General features: G+C 41.2%; 1 pseudogene; it reads left to right on the forward strand.

The window, feature by feature from the left end:
- Window positions 1–23,347, forward strand: part of LOC132885731 (desmoglein-2-like protein) — a 119,462-nt pseudogene that overhangs the window by 46,866 nt on the left and 49,249 nt on the right.

The raw sequence follows: 23,347 nt of genomic DNA on the forward strand, positions 1-23,347 counted from the left end.
AGAAGGCTAAAGCACGGTTGTCGTCTTCAACCGTTCTAACTCATTTTGATCCTGAATTGCCAATTTTGTTGGCTTGTGATGCTCGTGCATATGGTCTTGGAGCTGTGATATCCCACCAAATGACTGATAGTAGTGAAAGACCTATAGCATACGCTTCACGCACTTTGAGCAAGACTGAAGTAAATTACTCACAAATTGAGAAGAAAGCATTAGGCATCATTTTTGGTGTACAGAAATTTAGGGATTATCTCTATGGCAGGAAATTTGTATTGGTAACAGACCATAAGCCACTGGTGAAGATTTTGGGGCCAAAGACGTGGGTGCCAGCATTAGCAGCTGCCTGCCTACAGAGATGGGCTTTATTACTGTCAGCTTATCAGTATGACAGTCTACAAAGCCTCCTTAGAACATGCCAATGCAGATGGGTTATCAAGATTACCCTTACAGAAAGAGGCGCCACAAAGCAACTGTAATTGAGAATTTAGAGAATTTAGAGTGTCTTGGTTGGAATTAATTCCTGTATCAGCCAAAGATATAAAGAAAGAGACAGACAAAGACATAATACTTACCAAAGTGAGACATTTAACACAGAATGGATGGCCAAAACATGTGCTGGATGATGAATTGAAATCAGACTGGAACAGATGTGAGGAACTCACTATAGAAGCAGATTGTGTCTTGTAGGGTTTAAGAGTAATAATACCTAGGGCACTGAGACCTCAGATGTTAAAAGAGCTACATGAAGAGCATTTGGGCATTGTTAGGACAAAGTCATAAGCTAGAAGCCATTTTTGGTGGCCCAGTCAGGATATAGAAATTGAAGACATGGTGAATAGCTGTCTGATCTGTCAAAAGAACAGACATGCACCTAACAAAGCACCAGTGCATTCATGGAAGTGGCCAGAGCTGCCGTGGGAGCGAATTCATATACTGTAGACTTTGCGGAAAAGGGAAAACATCAGTTTCTGTTGGTTAGTGATGCCTATTCACACTGGCCAGAAATTAAAGTGATGACTAGTACCACCGCTACAGCTACTGTCGAAGCTATGAGGGGTCTGTTTGCAGCTTATGGGCTCCCTCAAGTGGTCGTTTCAGATAACGGCCCACAGTTGGTCTCAAAAGAGTTTGAAACATTTTTGGAAGCTAATGGGGTTAAACATATCAAGTCTGCCCCATACAGTCCAGCCTCTAATGGATTGGCTGAGAGGTTGGTTCAGACTTTTAAGCAGTCATTGGACAAACAGAAAGATTCTGGACGTTCCTTACAACATTGCATAGATAGTTTCCTGTTTAGTTACAGAAACACACCGTCCTCATCTACAGAGAAAGCGCCTTCTCAGCTTTTCCTGAAGAGAAGTGTCAGGACCAGGTTATCACAAGTTACACCAAAATTCTCTGTGCAGATGCAAGAAAAACAAGCAAATGTCAAAAACAACCAGACCCGTGTGAGAGTCTTACAACCAAATCAAGCAGTGCTGGTTAAGAATTTCTGTGGAGGGGAAAGAAAGAAATGGAAATCGGGTAATAGAGCGAGTGCTAGGTCATGTGACTTATTTGGTAAATGTAGAAGGACAAACAAGCAAAAAGCACATAGACCAGCTGATTACTACCAAGATTTCTGGTCAATGCACAAACACTGAGAATGTTGAGATTGCAGAACATTTGTATGACACTCCAGAAACTGAGATTGTACCCAGTCTTGAACTGGAAGAAGATGAATTAAATGAGTGTGTGGACGGACAAGTGAGCACCCGACCACAGAGAGTCAGGCGAGCTCCTGAACGTTTGAATTTATAACTAGGAATTGAAATGTAAAGATATCTAAGGAAGTTATCCTTGAGGAAAAGATGCAGATGATTTTTTGTGTGTGTGTGTGTGTGTGTGTGTGTGTGTGTGTGTGTGTGTGTGTGTGTGTGTGTGTGTTCGTACACTGGAATGAAAATGATTTGTAAGTGTGAAGGTAAACATTGTTGTTTTGAGTTACATGAAATGAGTGAGGTTAAAGGTTCCCGGGGAGGAATGTTGTGTATGGGTATTTCAACTTCAGCTCCCATGATGCTTAGAGTCATGGGGGGGGGCTATAAAAGAAGACAAAGCTCCCCACTTTCGTTCTCTTCCGTACCGCAAGGGGATTGTAGAAAGCCTACATGTTATGTAGTAGCCTAGTGATAAATAAAGTTAAATGTTTTTTTTGTTTTTTTTATTCATATACAATACAATTATACAAAACAATGACACTACAAAAAAACAAAATTAACAGTGAGGAATAATGTGTATATGGAGATGTCCGTGTGTGTGTGTATATAAGGAGTAGTACTGACTTACTGTTGGACTGGGGAGATGGAGGCTAGATCGCAGAGAAGGAGGGTTACAAAGGAAATGAGTAATATTATCTTTATGTAGGATAATAATAAGAGAAATAAGAATAGGGATAAGAATAAGAAAAAATTTGATTAACTGACTGATTATAAGGATTGCCTGGGCACCCAAGTATGACCACAGTGTCGTCCCGCCCCCGCACAAGATATACCACAATGAGACAGCAGAGGGAAGGCCCTGCGTGCTAACCAGCCCACGGCCCTTGGCCCAGGGCCCCCAGCACCCACGACCCACCACACCTCAACTCCAGACCATCACACAACACGCCGTATTTGTCCTATATAAGAATGTAAATGGCTATATTGTGGGCTTTCTCTAATGTATTGCATTAAAAGAAGTGTGCGCTCAGGGTGAGTCTCTGCCCAGATTTCGCCCTGCACGCCAGAACAACCCTGCGTACTCATGGATATATGCCTCCTCTAAATTGTGTAAGCATTAAAAGAAGCGAGGCGTGCAGTGAAACACCTGCAGAGGGATAGACTAGGGCAAGGGAGGCGTGCATGCAGATGCCTCTGCAGGTGTTTCACTGCACGCCTCGCTTGCCCTAGTCTATTTGTTGATCTTGTTATTGGTAGATGTATGATGTATGCAAACTAATATGTAGTGCATTTAAAAGAGAATAAGGCGTGTTGCATATTGCCAGGAAGAGGTATGTGTGTACATGCAAAGGGCGAGTGCACGGCAGGGGCCCAGAACCCACGAATACCCCACAGGACTGATCAACACCGGTCCCACGTGGCAACCTGACAGGACTGGGCTGCCCGAGCCACCCATGGGGCCCAGGCAGAACAGGGATGAGTGAAGTAGAGAGAGACAGAGAGAAAGGAGGAAAGGAGAGGAAAATTTAAAAAAAATCAAATCAAACGGAACATAGAAAAAGCAACAATCCCAGTCATAAAGAACTCAGCAGGGAAGCTAACCAGCTTACCTGAAGAAATAAATCCGGTTTTCTACAATTTTTATAATAAATTATACTCTTCAGAAATAAACCCCAACCAGGATGCCATTGACTCATTTCTTAACAGCATCACCTTAACACAACTTAATGAAAACCAAACAAATAAATTAGAGTCACCTATAACTCAACAAGAACTGTTCGAGGCTCTTAAACGTATGCCTAATAACAAAGCACCAGGTCCGGTTGGCTTCCCTGCTGAGTTCTACAAACAATTTTGGTCCATTTTGGCTCCACTTTTTATCAGGATGATCAATGAATCAAAAAAAAAAGACTACCAGCTAGTATCACCACAGCTTCAATGTCACTTCTCCTTAAGCCCAATAAGGATCCAACAATGCCATCCAGCTACCGGCCAATCTCCCTACTCAATGTTGACAATAAAATAATCACCAAAACGTTAGCACACAGATTAGAAGAGGTCTCCCCATCCATTATCCACCCAGATCAGACTGGCTTCATCAAAGGCAGAATTTCTCCCTCCAGCACCCGCAGATTGTTTAACATAATGTATCACTCCTCAACTTTACAAGAAAAAAACATTATAGCAACTCTTGATGTGGAAAAAGCTTTTGATAGGGTCAACTGGAATTTCCTGTTTTCCACATTAGGGCAGTTTGGTTTCGGGGAATCGTTCATTAATTGGATTAAGATTCTCTACAGGCCTCCCAACATTCAAGGATAGATGACTCCACTTCTCCTCGGATGGATTTCCCAAATAGCATGAAAAAATTGCTCCCAATGGCTACACTTTCCTTTTCCAGCCCAAATCTGTCGCGACAAGCAGTGTATCCAGTACATCAAAATTTTGTTCGTCCAGGACTTTCAGCTGGCTACAAATCTTTTTCACCATCCAAAAGATACATGTCATCTCCAGTCCTTTCACCCTCAAACCAAATGGAACATTTAGAAAGTCTTGTTTGATGTAGTCTGGGTCCCTGCAAATGGATGTAATGTTGAAAAAAAGCTGGGACCCAATGATGATGTTGACCCTATTCCTGTGTTGATAAGAATCAGAAAACATAGAGCACATTTAACCCTAGGGGTGAACCAATCTAATCTCCTTCCTGTTTTAAAACAGCATCAGAGTGCACAACTAAATATTGCTTCTAAAATTTCTGTAAAGCTAGCTCTTCTGAATATTAGATCACTTTTAAACAAGTCATTTTTAATTAATGATCTCATTTGTAAACACAATCTTGATTTTTTGCTTCTAACTGAAACCTGGCTGGATCAAGCAAATAGTGCTACCACCCTTATCGAAGCAGCTCCCCCAAATTTTAATTTTTTGAATGTTACCCGACAAGGGAAAGGTGGAGGGATTGCAAATATATTCAAAGTCTCTTTTCAATCTCGGAGACATTCAGCCAAAGTCTTTCTTGAAGAGTTTCTTGAACTGTTATCAGTCATTTGCTTAGAGTTTGATTGTCTTATTATATCTGGGGATTTTAACTTGCATATAGATAATACTGATAACATTTATGCCAAAGAACTATTTGCAATTATTGATAACTTTAACCTAGTACAACATGTACAGGGACCGACCCACTCTCGTGGTCATACTCTTGACCTCGTCATCACAAAGGGTCTTACTGTTTCTACTACTGTTGTTGACCTGGCCTTATCTGATCATTTCTGTGTTTTCTTTGAAGTTTCTATGTCTCCTCACATCCAGAATAGCTCAACGACTATAGGTAGGAGAGTCATAAACGACAACACATGTGTTCTTTTTGAGCAAGCTCTCTCACAGAACTCAACCAAAATGTCAGACTCTGTAGATGATTTACTGGAATTTTTTAATTTAAATATGACCCAAATTATGGATGATATTGCTCCATTCAAAATAAAAAGAGTCAATGATAAGCAGAAAGCACCATGGAAGCAGTACCCGGCTGTTAAACTGCTAAAGAGAGAATGTAGAAAGACTGAAAGAAAATGGCGCAAATCTAAACTTCACATCCATTATCAAATCCATAAAGAGATGCTTTGTAATTATAATTATGAAATTCGTAAAGCAAGACAGTCTTTCTTCTCCAACATCATCAGCAGGAATATGAACAATGCCCGTGTGCTATTTTCAACAGTAGAGAAGCTAACTAATCCCCCACCACAATTAGCACCTGAACTTCTCTCAGTTAATTAATGCAATGAGTTTGCATCCTTTTTCAAAGGTAAAATTGATAAAATAAGGCAGAATATTTCTCATAATATATCTCAGTTGCAAAAAATTGAAAAACTGCAATCACCAATGACACAGATAGATAACTTTAACACAATGTCAGAATTTTGTTTAATTGATTATGAGACTCTTGAAAAAACTGTACAAAATCTCAGTTCTTCAACATCTGAACTGGACATTCTGCCCACCAACTTCTTTAAGTCTGTTCTTCATCTTATAATTACAGATGTGCTTCAAATTATAAATACATCCTTGGAGACTGGCGTTGTTCCTGTGTCCCTAAAAAAAGCTGTTGTAAAGCCCCTTCTTAAAAAAAATAATCTGGATCCTTCAGTGTTAAATAACTACAGGCCAATATCAAATCTACCATTCATCGGGAAAATCCTGGAAAAAATTGTCTTCAATCAATTAACTGCCTTCTTGATATCAAACAGCCGTTTTGATAATTTTCAGTCAGGATTTCGTGCCAATCATAGCACTGAAACAGCGCTGATTAAAGTTATAAATGACATACGTCTTAATACTGATGCAGGCAAAACATCGGTCCTGGTATTACTGGACCTCAGTGCAGCTTTTGATACTGTTGATCACAACATACTGCTATATCGACTTGAACACTGGGTTGGATTGACTGGTAAAGTTATCAATTGGTTAAAATCATACTTAAAAGATAGAAGCTTCTTTGTTACCCTGGGAAATTGTTCCTCAACGTCAATGCCCTTGACCTGTGGTGTCCCCCAGGGGTCGATTCTTGGACCATTACTTTTCAACCTTTATATGCTCCCACTTGGGCAAATTATCAATAAAAATTCAATTTTGTATCACTGCTATGCAGATGATACCCAAATTTATTTTGCTCTATCACCTAATGACTATGCCCCCCTTGAATGTCTCTACCAGTGTATCGATCAAATCAATAGCTGGATGTCACAAAATTTTCTTCAGCTGAACACAGATAAAACAGAAGTAATTCTATTTGGAAAAAAAGATGAAAGACTCAGGATTACCACTATTCTTGACACAAAGGGGATTAAAACTAAAGAAATGGTTAAAAATCTTGGTGTTTTCATTGACAGCGAGCTAAACTTTGACAGTCACATGAAAGCAATCACTAAAACGGCATTTTATCACCTAAAAAACATTTCCAAACTAAGAGGACTTATGTCAAAAAATGATCTGGAAAAACTAATACATGCCTTCATCTCTAGTAGGGTTGATTAGTGCAATGGCCTTTTCACAGGCTTGCCAAAAAAGACCATCAAACGACTTCAGCTGGTTCAAAATGCAGCGGCTAGGGTTCTCACACGAACAAAAAGAACAGAGCACATTACCCCAATTCTAAGGTCCCTTCACTGGCTTCCAGTAAGCTACAGAATTGCTGCTGGTGTACAAATCTCTAAAGGGTACAGGGCCCAATTACCTCTCTGATATGTTGCAGCGGCCTAACCCAATCAGATCTACCAGATCGCAACAGAAAAATTTACTATTAAAACCAGTTGTTAAAACAAAGTGTGGTGAAGCAGCTTTTAGCTACTATGCAGTACAGCTATGGAACCAACTGCCAGAGGACATTAAAAATGCTCCTGCTGTTGGCAGCTTCAAATCTAGGTTAAAGACCAAGCTGTTTTCAGATGCTTTCTGTTAAATAATGAATATTTTTACATTTTTTATAATCTTTACTTTCTCTGCATGTTTTAAATTTACTTTAATTTTATTCTATTTTATTCCGCTGGTTTCTTTTTCTCCTTTTTTTTGGCATTTTATTATTTTATTTCTACTATTGTTTAATTCTTATTATTTTCTTTTAATTCTTTTAATTAATTGTTTTTAGATTAAAAATAAAATTATTGTATGTAATTTTATTTCTCTATTGTTTACTGTTTTTGTTTTTACTTCTGTAAAGCACATTGAACTGCCATTGTGTATGAAATGTGCTATATAAATAAACTTGCCTTGCCTTACACTTCACCCTCAGCCACAGTGATCACCAATGGACTAACATCACACAGTTTCACTCTGCACCGGGGAACTAGACAGGGATGCCCACTCTCCCCTTTATTATTTACCATCTTCAGTGAACCTCTAGCTGCTGCCATCTGTCAGAACCCCCACATTAAGGGAGTTCAGACTCTAAATATGCATCATAAAATCGGCCTCTATGCCGACGACATCCTACTTCTTTTTCAAGACCCCATAGTATCAGTTAAAGAAACCATTACATTCTCTAATATTCCTGAATACTCAATCAATTGGAATAAGTCTGCAATTCTTCCATTACACTCCAACAGCTGGGATGTGACAGCCCATTCATCACCTTTCCCACTATGTATTAATTATATTACATATTTAGGGATAAAGGTTTCCCCCAGGCTGTCAGATTTATTTAGTCTAAATTTTACCCCCCTGCTCAATTCAATAGATGACCTCCAGCGATAGATGAACCTTCCACTATCCATCATGGGCAGGATATCAGTTGTCAAAATGTCAATATTACCCAAAATAAATTATTTATTCTCAATGATTCCAACACAGCCCTCCCCTTCCTGGTTTAAATCACTTGACTCAACAATTATTAAATTCTACTGGAAAAATAAGACACCAAGAATCAAACTGACCACTCTACAAAAACCTAAATTACTCAGAGGACTAGAGGCTCCACACTTCCAACATTATGCCCTGGCCAACCAGCTTCGTTACATATACAAATGGTTACTTCCCACCCCCTCAGACAACACCTGGTTAGACATAGAACAAACCATTTTCAAGGATATTCAGATCTCAGACCTTCCTTTCTGTAGTCAGTCAGTTAAAAAACATCCATCCTTCAAAGCACTAACAATATCATCTAGTCTGACAGCTTGGTGGAAATTCTATCACATCACTGATTCACCTGTAACACCGTCAAATCGCACCCCGAATTGGAATAACCCCGATTTCACTGTCAACAAAAAAACACTCAGTTTTCTCACATGGATAGGCAAGGGCATCACTCAACTTCATCACATTATTCAAGACAAAAATCTGGCTTCATTCCCTTGTTTGGTCCAGAAGCACAGCATTGAGAGTAAACACTTTTTAGAATACCTACAAATTAAATCATCTATCCAAGCTAAAATTAATATCCAGACAGCTAACCTAGACATCCCCTCATCAATCATGGAGTTGATCAACATTCCCTCCCCCCAAAAAAATATTTCCAAAATATACAAAATTATATCTCGTTTAGAAAAACTTTAAGCCTACCATATCACAAATGGGAATCAGATTTGTCCATTACTCCCGGTGCCGACTTCTGGACCCAAATCTGTAAAAAACATCTATCTCATGACAAAAAATAGCAATCTACAATTAATACAGTACAAGGTTCTTCACAGATTTCACTTCACTGCACAGAAACTACATAAAATGGGCTTTGACTCTGATTTGTGTTCTCACTGCATGCAAAATAACCCAGACACATACATTCATGTTGTCTGGCATTGCACTCCAATCAACAGGTTTTGGATAAGTGTCACAGAATCACTCTCTACCATTCTTGGCTGTCACATGCCAGCAACCCCTTCCCTATGTGTACTTGGTGATACAACCGCAATCAATCTAAGCACCTCATGCAATAAAATACTGCTAGTAGCGCTGACTATTGCCAAGAAAACAATTCTCATGAACTGGAAATCAAGGAATACTGTACACATCACTCATTGGAAAAATTTGTTATCGGATTATATATCATTGGACAATATATCCACTCCAAACTTAAACAACACTCAGGATACACCCTCCCCTTGGACACCCTTCATCACCTTCTTACAGTTATGACCTGACCCTCTGCGCCTGAGATCCAACTCACAACTTTACATCCACATGTAAATAGCTATATAAAATAGGGCGGCGGATGGTAGCTGGAACAATTATTTTTACTATTATTATTTTTTTATATATCATCTCATCTCATTATCTCTAGCCTATATAATCTCTCTTCCCCCCTCCTTTTTTAAGTTAAATGTTTTATAACACTTCTGCCTCCACCTCCATTAATGTTTTGTAAGATGCGTGCCCCACTTCGACACTACACTTCTCATCAGAAGACGCTCCTGTCGAGGTGTTAACTTCCATGGACAACCTGGACGCCTCTGTGAGATGGTTGCAGTTCCAGCTTTCTTAAATTTTTGTACCACCTTTGCTACAGTATTCTGACTGATAAGTAAAGGTTGGCTGATCTTCTTGTAGCCTTCACCTTTGTGGTGTAAAGAAATTATTTTCTTTGGGGAATTCTGAAAAGACAAGTTGAGCATCACACTCCATCCAGCATCCAGTCACTAAAAGAGGTCATTGTTGAAGAATGGAAAAAGACTGATGTTGCAAAATGTCACCAACTTGTTCATTCCATGCCTAGAAGACTTGGTGCTGTCATTAAAAATCATGGAGGCCATACAAAGTACAAGATGTAGTAGTTTTTGTTGTGGGGTGTACTCATTTTTGCACCACCCTAATCTGAGTAAAATTGAAAAATGTGTAATCTAAGTTATATTATTAACCTTACTTTCATGTTATAAGTTAAACTGATGTTATATTAAACTTTGTCTTTTCAACATTTTTGAAATTGTTTGTGTTCATTGAGATATTGTTTAAAATGTTACTTTTCGAAGGGGGTGTACTCATTTACGCTGAACACTGTACATTTTATTCTTTTTCTGTATCACTAGAGAGACACCAACTGCCATAATCAAATTTTATATATATATATATATATATATATATATATATATATATATATATATATATACACACACACTGAGTTATATTATACAACTGTAAAACCATGTATAGATGTATCAGTTGTAAAAATATAATGTCCTAAATATTCTAATGTCTCAAATTTTTCCATAGATTTTCCACCTAAAACTGCGACAGGAACTCTTGCAATTCAGGTGCAGAATTTCAATGACCACTGTCCAGTTCTGACCAGCTCAGTCGAAACGCTGTGTTACGGCAACAGGGAACTGAAAGTCACAGCCATGGATAAGGATAAACACCCCAATGCTGAAGCTTTCGAATTCAGTTTGGTTACAAAAGAGAACTGGAGCATTGAGCGTCTCAACGGTTAAGTTTAAAGCTCTTTTAAAGCAGTTTAACATTAATGCTGTAACACTTTCATTATGTAAATGCTCAATTTAATAACTCATACTTGTTTTTCTGATGAATTCCTTTTCCAGAAACAACAGTCACTCTGCGCAGTCAGGAGATCCTGTGGCCAGGACATTACACAGTGGCACTGGATGTCCAAGACCAGGAGGGAAAGTCCTGTGAGGTTCAAAAGCTTCAGGTAGCCGTGTGCACTTGCACTGAGGCACAAGTGTGTCAACATAGGGCACAGACCAGATCAGGCAGTAGACTGGGAACAGGTGGAATTCTGGTAGCACTGCTAGGAATCCTACTTCTTTTGTGTGAGTACCATCACCTCAGTATTTTCATGTTCACCACTGTTCTGTGTTTTTCTCTTAATGTATCTACTGATTCTGATGTTCAGATGGAAATAATGTTCTGAGTCCGAGTAGCATGCAAGAAGAGGCAGGATGTAAAGTGTAATAAAGCAAGAAAATGAAGCTTGGACACAAAGTTAGAAATATCCATGATAAGCCTTTGTGACAAAACAAAGAAACATTAGGGTATACATAGACAAACTAATCAAGAACTAACACAAAACAGGTAGACACAGCTGGATAGCAAACCAATGAAAGGACGTGCAAAAACAACCACATGATCCTTGGCACCATGACAACTGCAGCACAAAGGGGGAATATGTGACAGCACGTATGCTGAATATTTACTTTCAGTAGCTGTCACCTTTGGATATATTTCTCTGAACCAGAAAAACAACCTGGATAGAACTAATAATTATTTAATATGACATTTTAATGCCAAATAAATTATTACAAATGCCTTGGAAAATCTTTACACCTTTAGTTTTCCCTTATCCTCTTTAGGCCCTTTAGGATGCATAAGGCCATTAAAGGAACAGTCCACCGTACTTCCATAATGAAATATGCTCTTATCTGAATTGAGACGAGCTGCTCCGTACCTCTCCGAGCTTTGCGCGACCTCCCAGTCAGTCAGACGCAGTCAGACGCACTGTCACTCCTGTTAGCAATGTAGCTAGGCTCAGTATGGCCAATGGTATTTTTGGGGGCTGTAGTTAGATGCGACCAAACTCTTCCGCGTTTTTCCTGTTTACATAGGTTTATATGACCAGTGATATGAAACAAGTTCAGTTACACAAATTGAAATGTGGCGATTTTCTATGCTATGGAAAGTCCGCACTATAATGACAGGCGTACTAACACCTCCTAAGGCACCTCCTAAGGCACTTCCTGTGGAACACACCCAGCCTTTTGCTGTCTGCTACAGTAACCCTCCATGTTTCAGCACCAGAAAGTTAAATGGATACTAGATTGATGCTAAAGAGCTTGAGCTCCATGCTGCCTGTAGGGCATAGAAAGCAGTACCTGGTATTGTCAGTCTCCTTTGGATGTTTAGATGTCCTTTCTTTGGCATCTTAACAATGAGGGATCTCTTCCAATCATCAGGCACTTTCTGCTCTTTCAGTATGTCACTGAACAATGTAAAGAGTTCAGGTAGAGCTTTCTCTAGGCTCACTTTAAACATCTAGGGTGTGAAGTTGTTGATTCCTGCTCTTCAGTTTCTTGAAGGATTTTTCCACCTTTATGCTCATCTGTACAGTATGTTGACACCATGGTTGCACATGTAGATTTGCAGGTCCTCTGGGATGAGGATGTCGTACTGTTGTGTTTCCTCAGCCTTTGTTTGCAGCTGCTTATAGAAATCATCCTTCCCTTCATCCTCTGCCTCATTAGTCAAGACATACCCTGTAGAAACTGGTACTGATGGTTCTATTGCCTACTGGGTTCTACTTCAGTAGTCTCACTTCATCGTCTAGGACTAGTCCAACACCTCTGTGGTGTTCTCTCTCATGTCCAAAGCCTTTCTGAACCCTATCCCTCTGATCTCACTCAGCCCCAGAATGCTTAACCTGTATCAGCTAAATTGTTTCACAACATTTGTGGTCTTTCCCACCTGGGACATTGTCTTCATGTTCCAGCATCTTACAGTGTTTTTGGTGTGCTCAAGGATGCTTTTTGTGACTCCTTGTGGCCTCTGGCTTCTTGTAGACTTTCCCCAGGTGCCTTCATTTCCCAGTGGAAGTATTCATCACCTGGGATTCTGCAGATCACATATTCACATCTCTGAGTGGTGTCACTTGTTGTAAAGCAAGACATGACTGGCATCTTTTCCAACCAATGCCTGGCAGATAGCATGGATTTGCTGTTTGCATTACCTTCTCCAAGCCACAGGTTCAAATTATCAAAGGCACTGGCTGGCCACTCTTTCCTACTGCTACTCTTTGTTACCAGGGTCACCATGTGGAGGTTGTTCCATGTTACTTGTTGGAAGAACATATTTGACTCAGAAGGCATTCTCGATGTTTTCATGGCACACCTAGTGGCATCAGTGCACCACACTGAGAGCCACACCAGCATTCTGCCCTGTTTTCACCTTTACCCTTGTTTAAAATAAAATGGAAGAATCTGCAAATATGCATGAATGGAAACAAGCTCCAGCTAACCAGCTACTTAACTGCTAGTAAACTAGGTTGCATTTAATTTTCAGTATCTGAATGTGGATGTGTCTCATATTCTCATTGGATTTTTTGTGTGTTTATTTGATTTTTTTTAATATACCACAACAACTAGGATTTTTAGACTAACAATTAAAGTTCATCTCTCTCATTAGGTAGCTAACCATTTAGCAGATCTCTAAACTTGCCCATATTTGTCACAAGGTGAAACAAATGGTATATCAGTTGCTGAGTTCTCATTTTATTTATGTAACAGTAGTCAAAATGTACTTTAAGAACCAAGATTTTTAAAATCAATCTACTTTTTTTTTTAAACAATACTACGGTCTCTGTTTTAAATTTAAAAATGGGAATTTTTACATATTTGAACTAAACACCAGTCTGTGTCATTGGAATGAGCTATCCAAGAGAAGTTGGGCATTTAAAAATTATATCTAGTTACAATGAGTTAAATTGAAATAGGGAAAGTAATGGAACATTTATGATCTATTGCATGTTTAATATATTGGACATACAAATTATTAAATTTACTGTCTTATAATTTGCTGTCATATTCTGAATACTATGAGAGTAAGAGAAGTTGGGTAATGGCTTGAGCTGCCTGAAGCAGTGAAAATTGTTAAATGTGTTTGCAGTGATTCCAGTGCTTTTGCTGTTTTGTGAGTGTGGAGATGCTACAACTCTTGATGGTTTCAAGGCCTTCCCCTATGAACAAAGCCAGCAACTTGTCATCTATTGCACTGAGGGCAAAGGAGAGCTTAAGGTAGTGTGTGTTATGCATTTTCAGGTTCTCAATTGGTACAGCTATTTAATAGCACTTCTACAACCCCAATTCCAAAAAAGTTGGGATGCTGTGTAAACTGTAAATAAAAACAGAATGTGATAATCTGCAAATCATGGAAATCCTATCTTTCATTGAAAATCATACAAAGACAACATGGCAAATGTTGAAAGTGAGAAATTTTTACTGTTTTTTGAAAAATATATGCTCATTTTGAATTTGATGTCAGAAACACGTCAAAAAAGTTGGGACAGGGTCAATGTCAATAAGCTTTTCAGCCTGCATCTGACTTCCTCCCCGGTGGGAGAGGTAATCCATCACCACCATCTGCGCCCCCAGCCTGTGGACCACCCTAAACCTAAAGGGTTGCAGAGGTAGATAAGAGCTGATCCATGTGTTGGCATGGTCTGAACAGAGGATAAAGGAGTGCCTCAGTGGGTAGCACCGGAGGCTGAGGACCGCCCACTTGATGGCCAAACACTCCTTTTCAATGGCGCTGTACTTGGGCCCTGTCCACACGGCAACGGATTCAGGTGAATCTGATAAAATTTATAGTTTCGGCCTGGCGTCCACACGGCACCGGCGTTTTGGGTGCCCCAAAATGAAATCTTTTGAGAACGGGTTCCAGAGTGGAAAAATCTGGCAACGGCGCCATTGCGAAGTTGTCTGGATGAGTAGAATGGATTTGTTTACGATGACATCATAACCACACGACTAGAACAAGCAGCACTCTCGCGCGCATCATTCATAACAACAGAAATTGAAATTGTTTACACATTAACCTGACTGACCTGCCAGACAGACAATTTACACCTGCTTTGATGAACAGAAAGTACAGCCTTCCACACAAAGCAACAGTTACCGAACTATAATGGAGGCAGGGGGAAAAGGGTCAGAAGACCCTTCAACAGACTGTTTTGTATGAACCACTGCATTGCATTCACTTTTGTATACAGCTTTTCTTTTAAATAAACAAGTAACTGAACCATTTCTTGAATTTCTTTTTTTTATTGGATAAGACTGCTTTTGGGCGGCACGGTGGTGTAGTGGTTAGCGCTGTCGCCTCACAGCAAGACGGTCCGGGTTCGAGCCCCGTGTCCAGCGAGGGCCTTTCTGTGTGGAGTTTGCATGTCCTCCGCGTGGGTTTCCTCCGGGTGCTCCGGTTTCCCCCACAGTCCAAAGACATGCAGGTTAGGTTAACTGGTGACTCTAAATTGACCATAGGTGTGAATGGTTGTCTGTGTCAGCCCTGCGATGACCTGGCAACTTGTCCAGGGTGGACCCCGCCTTTCGTCCGTTGTCAGCTGGGATAGGCTCCAGCTTGCCTGCAACCCTGTAGAAGGATAAAGCGGCTAGAGATAATGAGATGAGAAGACTGCTTTTCAAAATGTTCACACACAATATAAAAAGTTATATAAATTAAATAAAAATGCTTTTCAAAATGTTCACACAATAAGAAAATTGTTATATAAAAACTATGCACACTAATAAAACTAATTTGTACACACAGAAGGCACGATTTCCTCGCGTAGTCACAGCCGCCATCTTGTTGTTGTGTGTTTGTTCCTGTGAGTGCTTCATGCCAGGTAGAAGAAGGGGTTTATGCGTGTAACAGACATTGCGTTGTGTTGTTCACCAGTCTTTTTATTCTGAAGAAATGAGACACAAATACACTGCTGAGGATGGGCTGCAAATGTCCAGTGGCATTGGCGCTTACATTTCCAAAATGAACTGAAAGAGGCCAGCGCCTCGTTCCCATAACTACCTGCGCTTTTAAAGGGCCAGCGCGGAATTTCCCCACCACTACACACAATGGCAAGTGGAAAATAATAAACCCGTTACATGCACATGCGTCCTACTTCTATTGTTCTGGTGTCTCCGATGGGACCGTCTTACAGCGCACGTAGAGGTGTGGCATGTGTATTGCATCGTTTTCAGCAAGCGTTGCGTTGCTATATGTATCTGATATTTTACTGATCCGTTGCCCATGTGGACACGATATTTTTTTTACCTGCTAAAAAAAAAATCTCGTTGTCGTGTGGATGTAGCCTTAGTCTCTCACCCAGAGAGTTTCCGACTAATCTACAGCACTGGGCGCTCCTCCCCCTGCACCATCTGGATCAAAACGACCCCCAGCCCTCTGTCCAATGCATCAGTCTACAAAAAAAAGGGGAGATAGATGTCAAGGGAGTGTAATAGTGGCCCACAACAAAAGTGCAGCCTTTAGCTAGGTGAAAGCCCATTGGCACGGCTCTGTCCATTGGACTGGATCTGGTGCCCCTTTTGAGAGCAACAACAAGAGGCCTTTATTTATCACACATACTCTCAAGCAGAGACTTAGCACACAGTGAAATTCCTCCTCTGCATTTAACCCATCTGAAGCAGTGAACACACACCCTATGATAAATCTACAATAATAGCCAGCCAGCCCCAGGAACTGTCTCACCCCTTTTAGGTCTTGGGCCTCAGACAAGTCACAATTGCTTCAATCTTGTAAATTTGGCAATGCACTTACCCCTGACCCAAGTGGAAACCCAGAAACCATACTTCCACCCACCCAATTGCACACGCCTACGAGTTAGCTGTGAGCCCCATGTGCCTCAATGACTCCAGAACAGCCCTGAGGTGTTTGACATGCCGTGGCCAATCATTGCTCTCTCTCATTATATATATATATATATATATACACACACACACACACACACACACACACACAATTCTGTCCTCGAGATAGCGCATGAGACGTTGGAATGTTGCTGGGCCCCCGAATAACCTGAACAGAAGGGTAACAAAGGGGTGGAAAAGGCTGTTTTTTTCATGGGAAAGTGGAGTCAAGGGAATTGTGGGTGGTAGAAATGGGCAACTGGACTTGCTTGAAGATTCTTGAAAATGTTTCACCTCTCGTCCAAAAGGCTTCCTCAGTTCTGTCTGACTAATAGGGAGTATCAGATATTTATCCTCTCCTGGATCAGTATCAGAATTCTGATGACCAGCTCATCTAAGGTGTCATTGAGGCATCATGTTGGTGTGGGTCACTGGAGGCTGGGTGTGAACGGCGAGTCATTAGGGTGATCAAAGGATTGTCCATTAGGGTGATCAATGGCAATCTGACTCTCTCTGTCCTCCTGTGAGTGACTGAAAACAGCTGGGTCCTGGCATACACCCAGCCGTCTGGGAAGAGTGTCCAATACCGCCTTGTAGATGGTTGACAAATGATGTCTTAGACCCCCACCTCTGTTCAGTGATGGCTGTTCCAGGTTGACAAAAATGGCTTCTTTAACTCCTTGCTCATACCAACGATCCTCTCTGGCTAAAATGCATACATTACAATCCTGAAATGAGTGTCCTTTGTTGTTAAGATGAATGTAGACAGCCGAGTCCTGGCCTGAGGAGCTGGCTCTCCTGTGTTGGGCCAAGCGCCTGTATAGCGGTTGTTTGGTCTCACCAATATACGAAACCGTGCAATTCTCACTGCACTGAATTGCATACACATGTCCTGTTTGTGTCTGGGTATTCTGTCCTTAGGGTGGACCAGTTTCTGCTTCAGGGTGTTACTGGGTCTGAAATGTACCGGAATGTTGTGTTTGTAGAAGATCCTCTGAGTTTCTCAGATAGACCAGAAATGTAGGGAATGACAATGTTCTTGCGTTTGTTCCTGTTATCATCCTTGTCAGTTATGTTCCTTTTTATGCTCTTTAGGAAAGCCCAGTTGGGATAACCGCAATTCTGAAGTGCTTTCTTGATATGATTCTGCTCCTTCTCTTTTCCCTCTAATGTTGTAGGAATGTTCTGAGCCCTGTGTTGCAAGGTCCTAATGACCCCCAATTTATGTTCCAGTGGGTGGTGAGAGTCGAAAAGTAGGTACTGGTCTGTGTGTGTGGGTTTCCGGTAGACCTCGATACTAAGGCTTCTGTCTTGTCTAATGTGTACATCACAATCCAAGAAGGCTAGATTATTCCCACGGACATCCTCCCGCGTGAAGTTAATGTTGCTATCCACTGCATTGATGTGTTTCGAGAAAGCTTCCACCTCCTGGATTTTGATTTAAACCCAGGTATCATCCACGTATCTAAACCAATGGCTGGGAGCAACTCCTGCAAAAGTGGTCAAAGCTATATGTTCCACTTCCTCCATGTATAAATTGGCCACAATAGGGGACACTGGTGATCCCATGGTGCATCCATGCTTCTGTCTGTAGGAACTTTCATTAAACTGGAAATAAGTGGTAGTCAGGCAGAGGTCAAGCAGGGTGCAAATCTGATCCGTGGTGAGTTTCGTTCTATCCAGTAAGGAGCTATCCTGAAGGAGTCGTTTTCTTACAGATTCGACTGCTTCTGTGGTGGGAATGCAGGTGAACAGAGAAGTGACATCGTAGGAAACCATGGTTTCATCTGAATCTAGTTTGAGGTCTGCAACTTTAGAAGCAAAATCTTGGGAATTTTTGACATGATATGGTGTATTCCCAACCAGAGGAGCCAAGATGGTGGCTAGGTGTTTAGCAATGTTATATGTGACCAAGTTTATACTGCTGCTGATAGGTCCGAGAGGAGCTCCTTCTTTGTGAATCTTGGGGAGTCTGTATATGAGAGGCACGGCTTCCCCAGGGTACAATCTGTAGTAAAGAGATCTACAGATCTGTAAGAAAACGACTCCTTCAGGATAGCTCCTTACTGGATAGAACGAAAAACAAACATCATAAGGGAAAGCATTTTTTCTGTCTTCTATTGTTGACAACCGAGCAACATTGTCGACTTGCTAAACAGTGGCGACACAATTTGGGAACAGGCCACACTTTAGAAACCCTCTTCTTTGGGAGAAATTCTGTTGGTTGCGAGGAGCATTTTGAGCCTGATCGCTTTGAAAAGAATCTACAGGCCGAGTTCTTGGGCTACGCAGGTCGTGCTAGACTCAAACCTGATGCTGTGCCAACAATATTCCGATGCTATCCACAGAAAAAGGATTCAGGCCATGCAAGCCAATAAACTAGAATAGTATAGACATTCAATGTATGTATGTATGTATGTATGTATGTATGTATGTATTTAGGCACTGGCTAAAAGTGGAGCTCCCAAGGAATGTAAAATGTGTTAATAATAATTAACAATTAGTTCAACTTATATAACGCCTTTCTCACACCCAAGGTCACTTAACAATTACAAAAAAAAAAGTCCACCAAAAAAGGGTCAGGGTGCAATTCCAATGGTGTAGCTACCCACAGTCCCACCAGAAGGTGCAACGAAAGTAAATCCCACATAGCCTGCATAGCCGCTGCGACGCCACCAGGCAACATTGCCTGGAACACCATGCCATAGATCCACAAAGTGAGCACAGAAGCACCGCCACACAGAGCACTTATATGTCCCAAACCATCTGCACAGCTACCACAACGCCACTGGGAAACATTGCTCGGAACACCGTACCAAGCACAGAAGCATTGCCACACAGAGTGCTGGACAACCCTGATGTTAAAAGAGCAATGAGCTCACTACAGTCCACAGCAAGTAGCACAGGCATCACCCATAGCGGACCAAGACCTGAAGGAAACCGACACCCAAAACTAGGTCTGGAGCTACATCCCAACCAGCAGACAAACCATTCAAACAAAGAACATTCAAACAAACATCAAACTATAGTGTCAGAAAATAATTCTTATTATTTTGTAAAATGCAGATTTAAAAATAAGCACTGGATAAAAAAAAAAAACATCTATCTTACATAAATAAAGATCTAAATTTCATTTTCTGGTGCTCCACGCTTTATTCCGCTCTGCTATAAACTCGCACTCAGCTTCAAGCTGTCATTAGCCTATATTTAGACCAAATAAACAAACAATTGTGGCACATTGCATGTCTATACCTGTATTCACACAGTAAGTAAGTAGATAGATATATCACTAGTATGAGATGAAAGAATTCAATGACTGTGCCTGTATTGTATCACATAAAAGGTCGTGGTCTTTACAACAAACACATTCAATATCAGTTTTCTGCTTGGCACACTTTCCACATCACCAGATAGCTGCTGAACCCTTTTTCCTGCCTTCCCAACTTTGCACTTGCAAAGCACCATGGATTTCATCATGAGAATCATCTGATGATTTGCTGCTGAAATCATTTACCAGATGCTGTTTGTTCTTTTTCTGAGGTTCATACAGATATCCGGTTTCTCCACTGTCCATACTGACTTGAAGAATACTCTTTTTTCAACTGACTAAATCCAGGCTTACAAGTATGTTTACATTGGCTACACTTCACTTCTGGTACCTGGCTATCAACAAATTTATCACATCCTGGAAGCTATATTGGTTGCCCATGTACAATAAAACTTAACCTTTTTTTTTTTTGGACTTTTAAGCTTATGATAGCTAATCAGGTGGCTGCACTTGTGTACATTATTAATAACCCCATTTCCAGAAAAGTTGGGATATTTTCCAAAATGCACTAAAAACAAAGATCTGTGATTTGTTATTTCACAATGCACAAAATGCTTACCACGATCCTTTCCTCTCTCCCAACTTTTTTTTTTTTTTTTGAGTGTGTTGCAAGCATCAAATTCTAACTTCATTTATATTTACAAAATACAATTAAGTTGGTCAATAAAACTATTGAAAATATTTTCTTTGTACTTTTGTCAGTTAAATAAAGTAGGGCGGCACAGGGAACTAGCTACCAAATCTGCAATTAAGAGTCAACTACAGCTGACATACCAGAAGTTAAATAAATGTTGGCTTGTGAAGTAAATTTTCTGTTATCCCTTTGAATAAAGATGCAAGCAGGCACAAACTTGGAGGAGGGAAGAGGAAGGTTTGATTGAAACTTCAGGTTCATACCCAGGTTCATACCAACGACTCCTTCAGGATAGCTCCTTACTGGATAGAACGAAACTCACCACGGATCAGATTTGCACCCTGCTTGACCTCTGCCTGACTACCACTTATTTCCAGTTTAATGAAAGTTCCTACAGACAGAAGCATGGATGCACCATGGGATCACCAGTGTCCCCTATTGTGGCCAATTTATACATGGAGGAAGTGGAACATATAGCTTTGACCACTTTTGCAGGAGTTGCTCCCAGCCATTGGTTTAGATACGTGGATGATACCTGGGTTTAAATCAAAATCCAGGAGGTGGAAGCTTTCTCGAAACACATCAATGCAGTGGATAGCAACATTAACTTCACTCGGGAGGATGTCCGTGGGAATAATCTAGCCTTCTTGGATTGTGATGTACACATTAGACAAGACAGAAGCCTTAGTATCGAGGTCTACCGGAAACCCACACACACAGACCAGTACCTACTTTTTGACTCTCACCACCCACTGGAACATAAATTGGGGGTCATTAGGACCTTGCAACACAGGGCTCAGAACATTCCTACAACATTAGAGGGAAAAGAGAAGGAGCAGAATCATATCAAGAAAGCACTTCAGAATTGCCGTTATCCCAACTGGGCTTTCCTAAAGAGCATAAAAAGGAACATAACTGACAAGGATGATAACAGGAACAAACGCAAGAACATTGTCATTCCCTACATTTCTGGTCTATCTGAGAAACTCAGGAGGATCTTCTACAAACACAACATTCCGGTACATTTCAGACCCAGTAACACCCTGAAGCAGAAACTGGTCCACCCTAAGGACAGAATACCCAGACACAAACAGGACAACGTAGTGTATGCAATTCAGTGCAGTGAGAATTGCACAGATTCGTATATTGGTGAGACCAAACAACCACTATACAGGCGCTTGGCCCAACACAGGAGAGCCAGCTCCTCAGGCCAGGACTCGGCTGTCTACATTCATCTTAACATCAAAGGACACTCATTTCAGGATTGTAATGTACGCATTTTAGCCAGAGAGGATCGTTGGTATGAGCGAGGAGTTAAAGAAGCCATTTTTGTCAACCTGGAACAGCCATCACTGAACAGAGGTGGGGGTCTAAGACATCATTTGTCAACCATCTACAAGGCAGTATTGGACACTCTTTCCAGATGGCTGGGTGTACGCCAGGACCCAGCTGTTTTCAGTCACTCACAGGAGGACAGAGCGAGTCAGATTGCCATTGATCACCCTAACGGACAATCCTTTGATCACCCTAATGACTCGCCGTTCACACCCAGCCTCCAGTGACCCACACCAACATGATGCCTCAATGACACCTTAGATGAGCTGGTCATCAGAATTCTGATACTGATCCAGGAGAGGATAAATATCTGATACTCCCTATTAGTCAGACAGAACTGAGGAAGCCTTTTGGACGAGAGGTGAAACGTTTTCAAGAATCTTCAAGCAAGTCCAGTTGCCCATTTCTACCACCCACAGTTTACTATGACCTAGATGATTGAGAATCTTCACAGACATGAGTCAAGGGAATCTGCCAATATCCCTTTATTAAATCCAAAGTCATATAAAAATTAGTCATACCTAACCAATTGAGCAACTCGTCATTGCGAGGCATTGGGTACACATCAAATTTAGCCACCGCATTGACCTTTCTGTAGTCCACACAGAACTGGACCAACCCATCAGCATTGGGGACCAAGACCATCAGGCTGCTCCGGTTGCTGTGCAACTCCTCGATTATTCCCATTTCACCCATGGCCTCGAGTTTGTTCCGAACTACAGTTTTCTTGTGTTCGGGGAAGCAGTATGGGCAGCTACACACCACCACCCAGGGGCATCTCAGTGTGTGGTGGTCTATGAGGTGGGTGTGACCGGGAATGGGCGAGAACACATCAGAAAATGCAACTTGGCAACCTCTGCAAGTTGGGACAGCAAGTGGTGATCTCCACAGGGGACCAGGGTGGGTTGAGCAGCTACATTCATTTTTATCTCTGGCCCCAGCTCCTCCATCTCTGGAACTACCATCGCCAATGCCATGGGAATCCCCTCGTTCCATAGGTTAAGCAGATTGAGGTGGTATATTTGCAGCGCCCCAACTCTGTTCACTTCACCTCATAGTCAACATCCCCAATTCACCATATGACCTTAAAGGGCCTTTGCCACTTGGCAAGCAATTTAGAGCTTCATGTGGGCAATAGCACGAGTATTTTATCTCCTGGTGCAAACTCCTGCAGGCGCACACCCCTGTTGTACAGCCAGGATGGACATTCCTGTGCCTGCTGCAAATTCTCATAGGTTAGATGACTGTGTGTGTAGAGTTTTGCATGCAGGTTGAGAACATATTAAATTTCATTTTTACTAGTAGAAGGTCCCTCCTCCCAATTTTTGTGCATGACATCCAGGATGCCATGTGGCTTATGCCCATACAATAATTCAAACAGAGAAAACCCTGTGGACACTTGTGGAACCTCTCGTACTGCGAATAACAGGGGCTTGAGCCATTTATCCCAGTTGCGTGTCTTTGCTCATAAATTTCATTCTTAAGTCTTAAAGGGTTC

This window comes from Neoarius graeffei, chromosome 1 (assembly GCF_027579695.1).
Source record: "Neoarius graeffei isolate fNeoGra1 chromosome 1, fNeoGra1.pri, whole genome shotgun sequence".
Taxonomy (NCBI): Eukaryota; Metazoa; Chordata; class Actinopteri; order Siluriformes; family Ariidae; genus Neoarius; species Neoarius graeffei.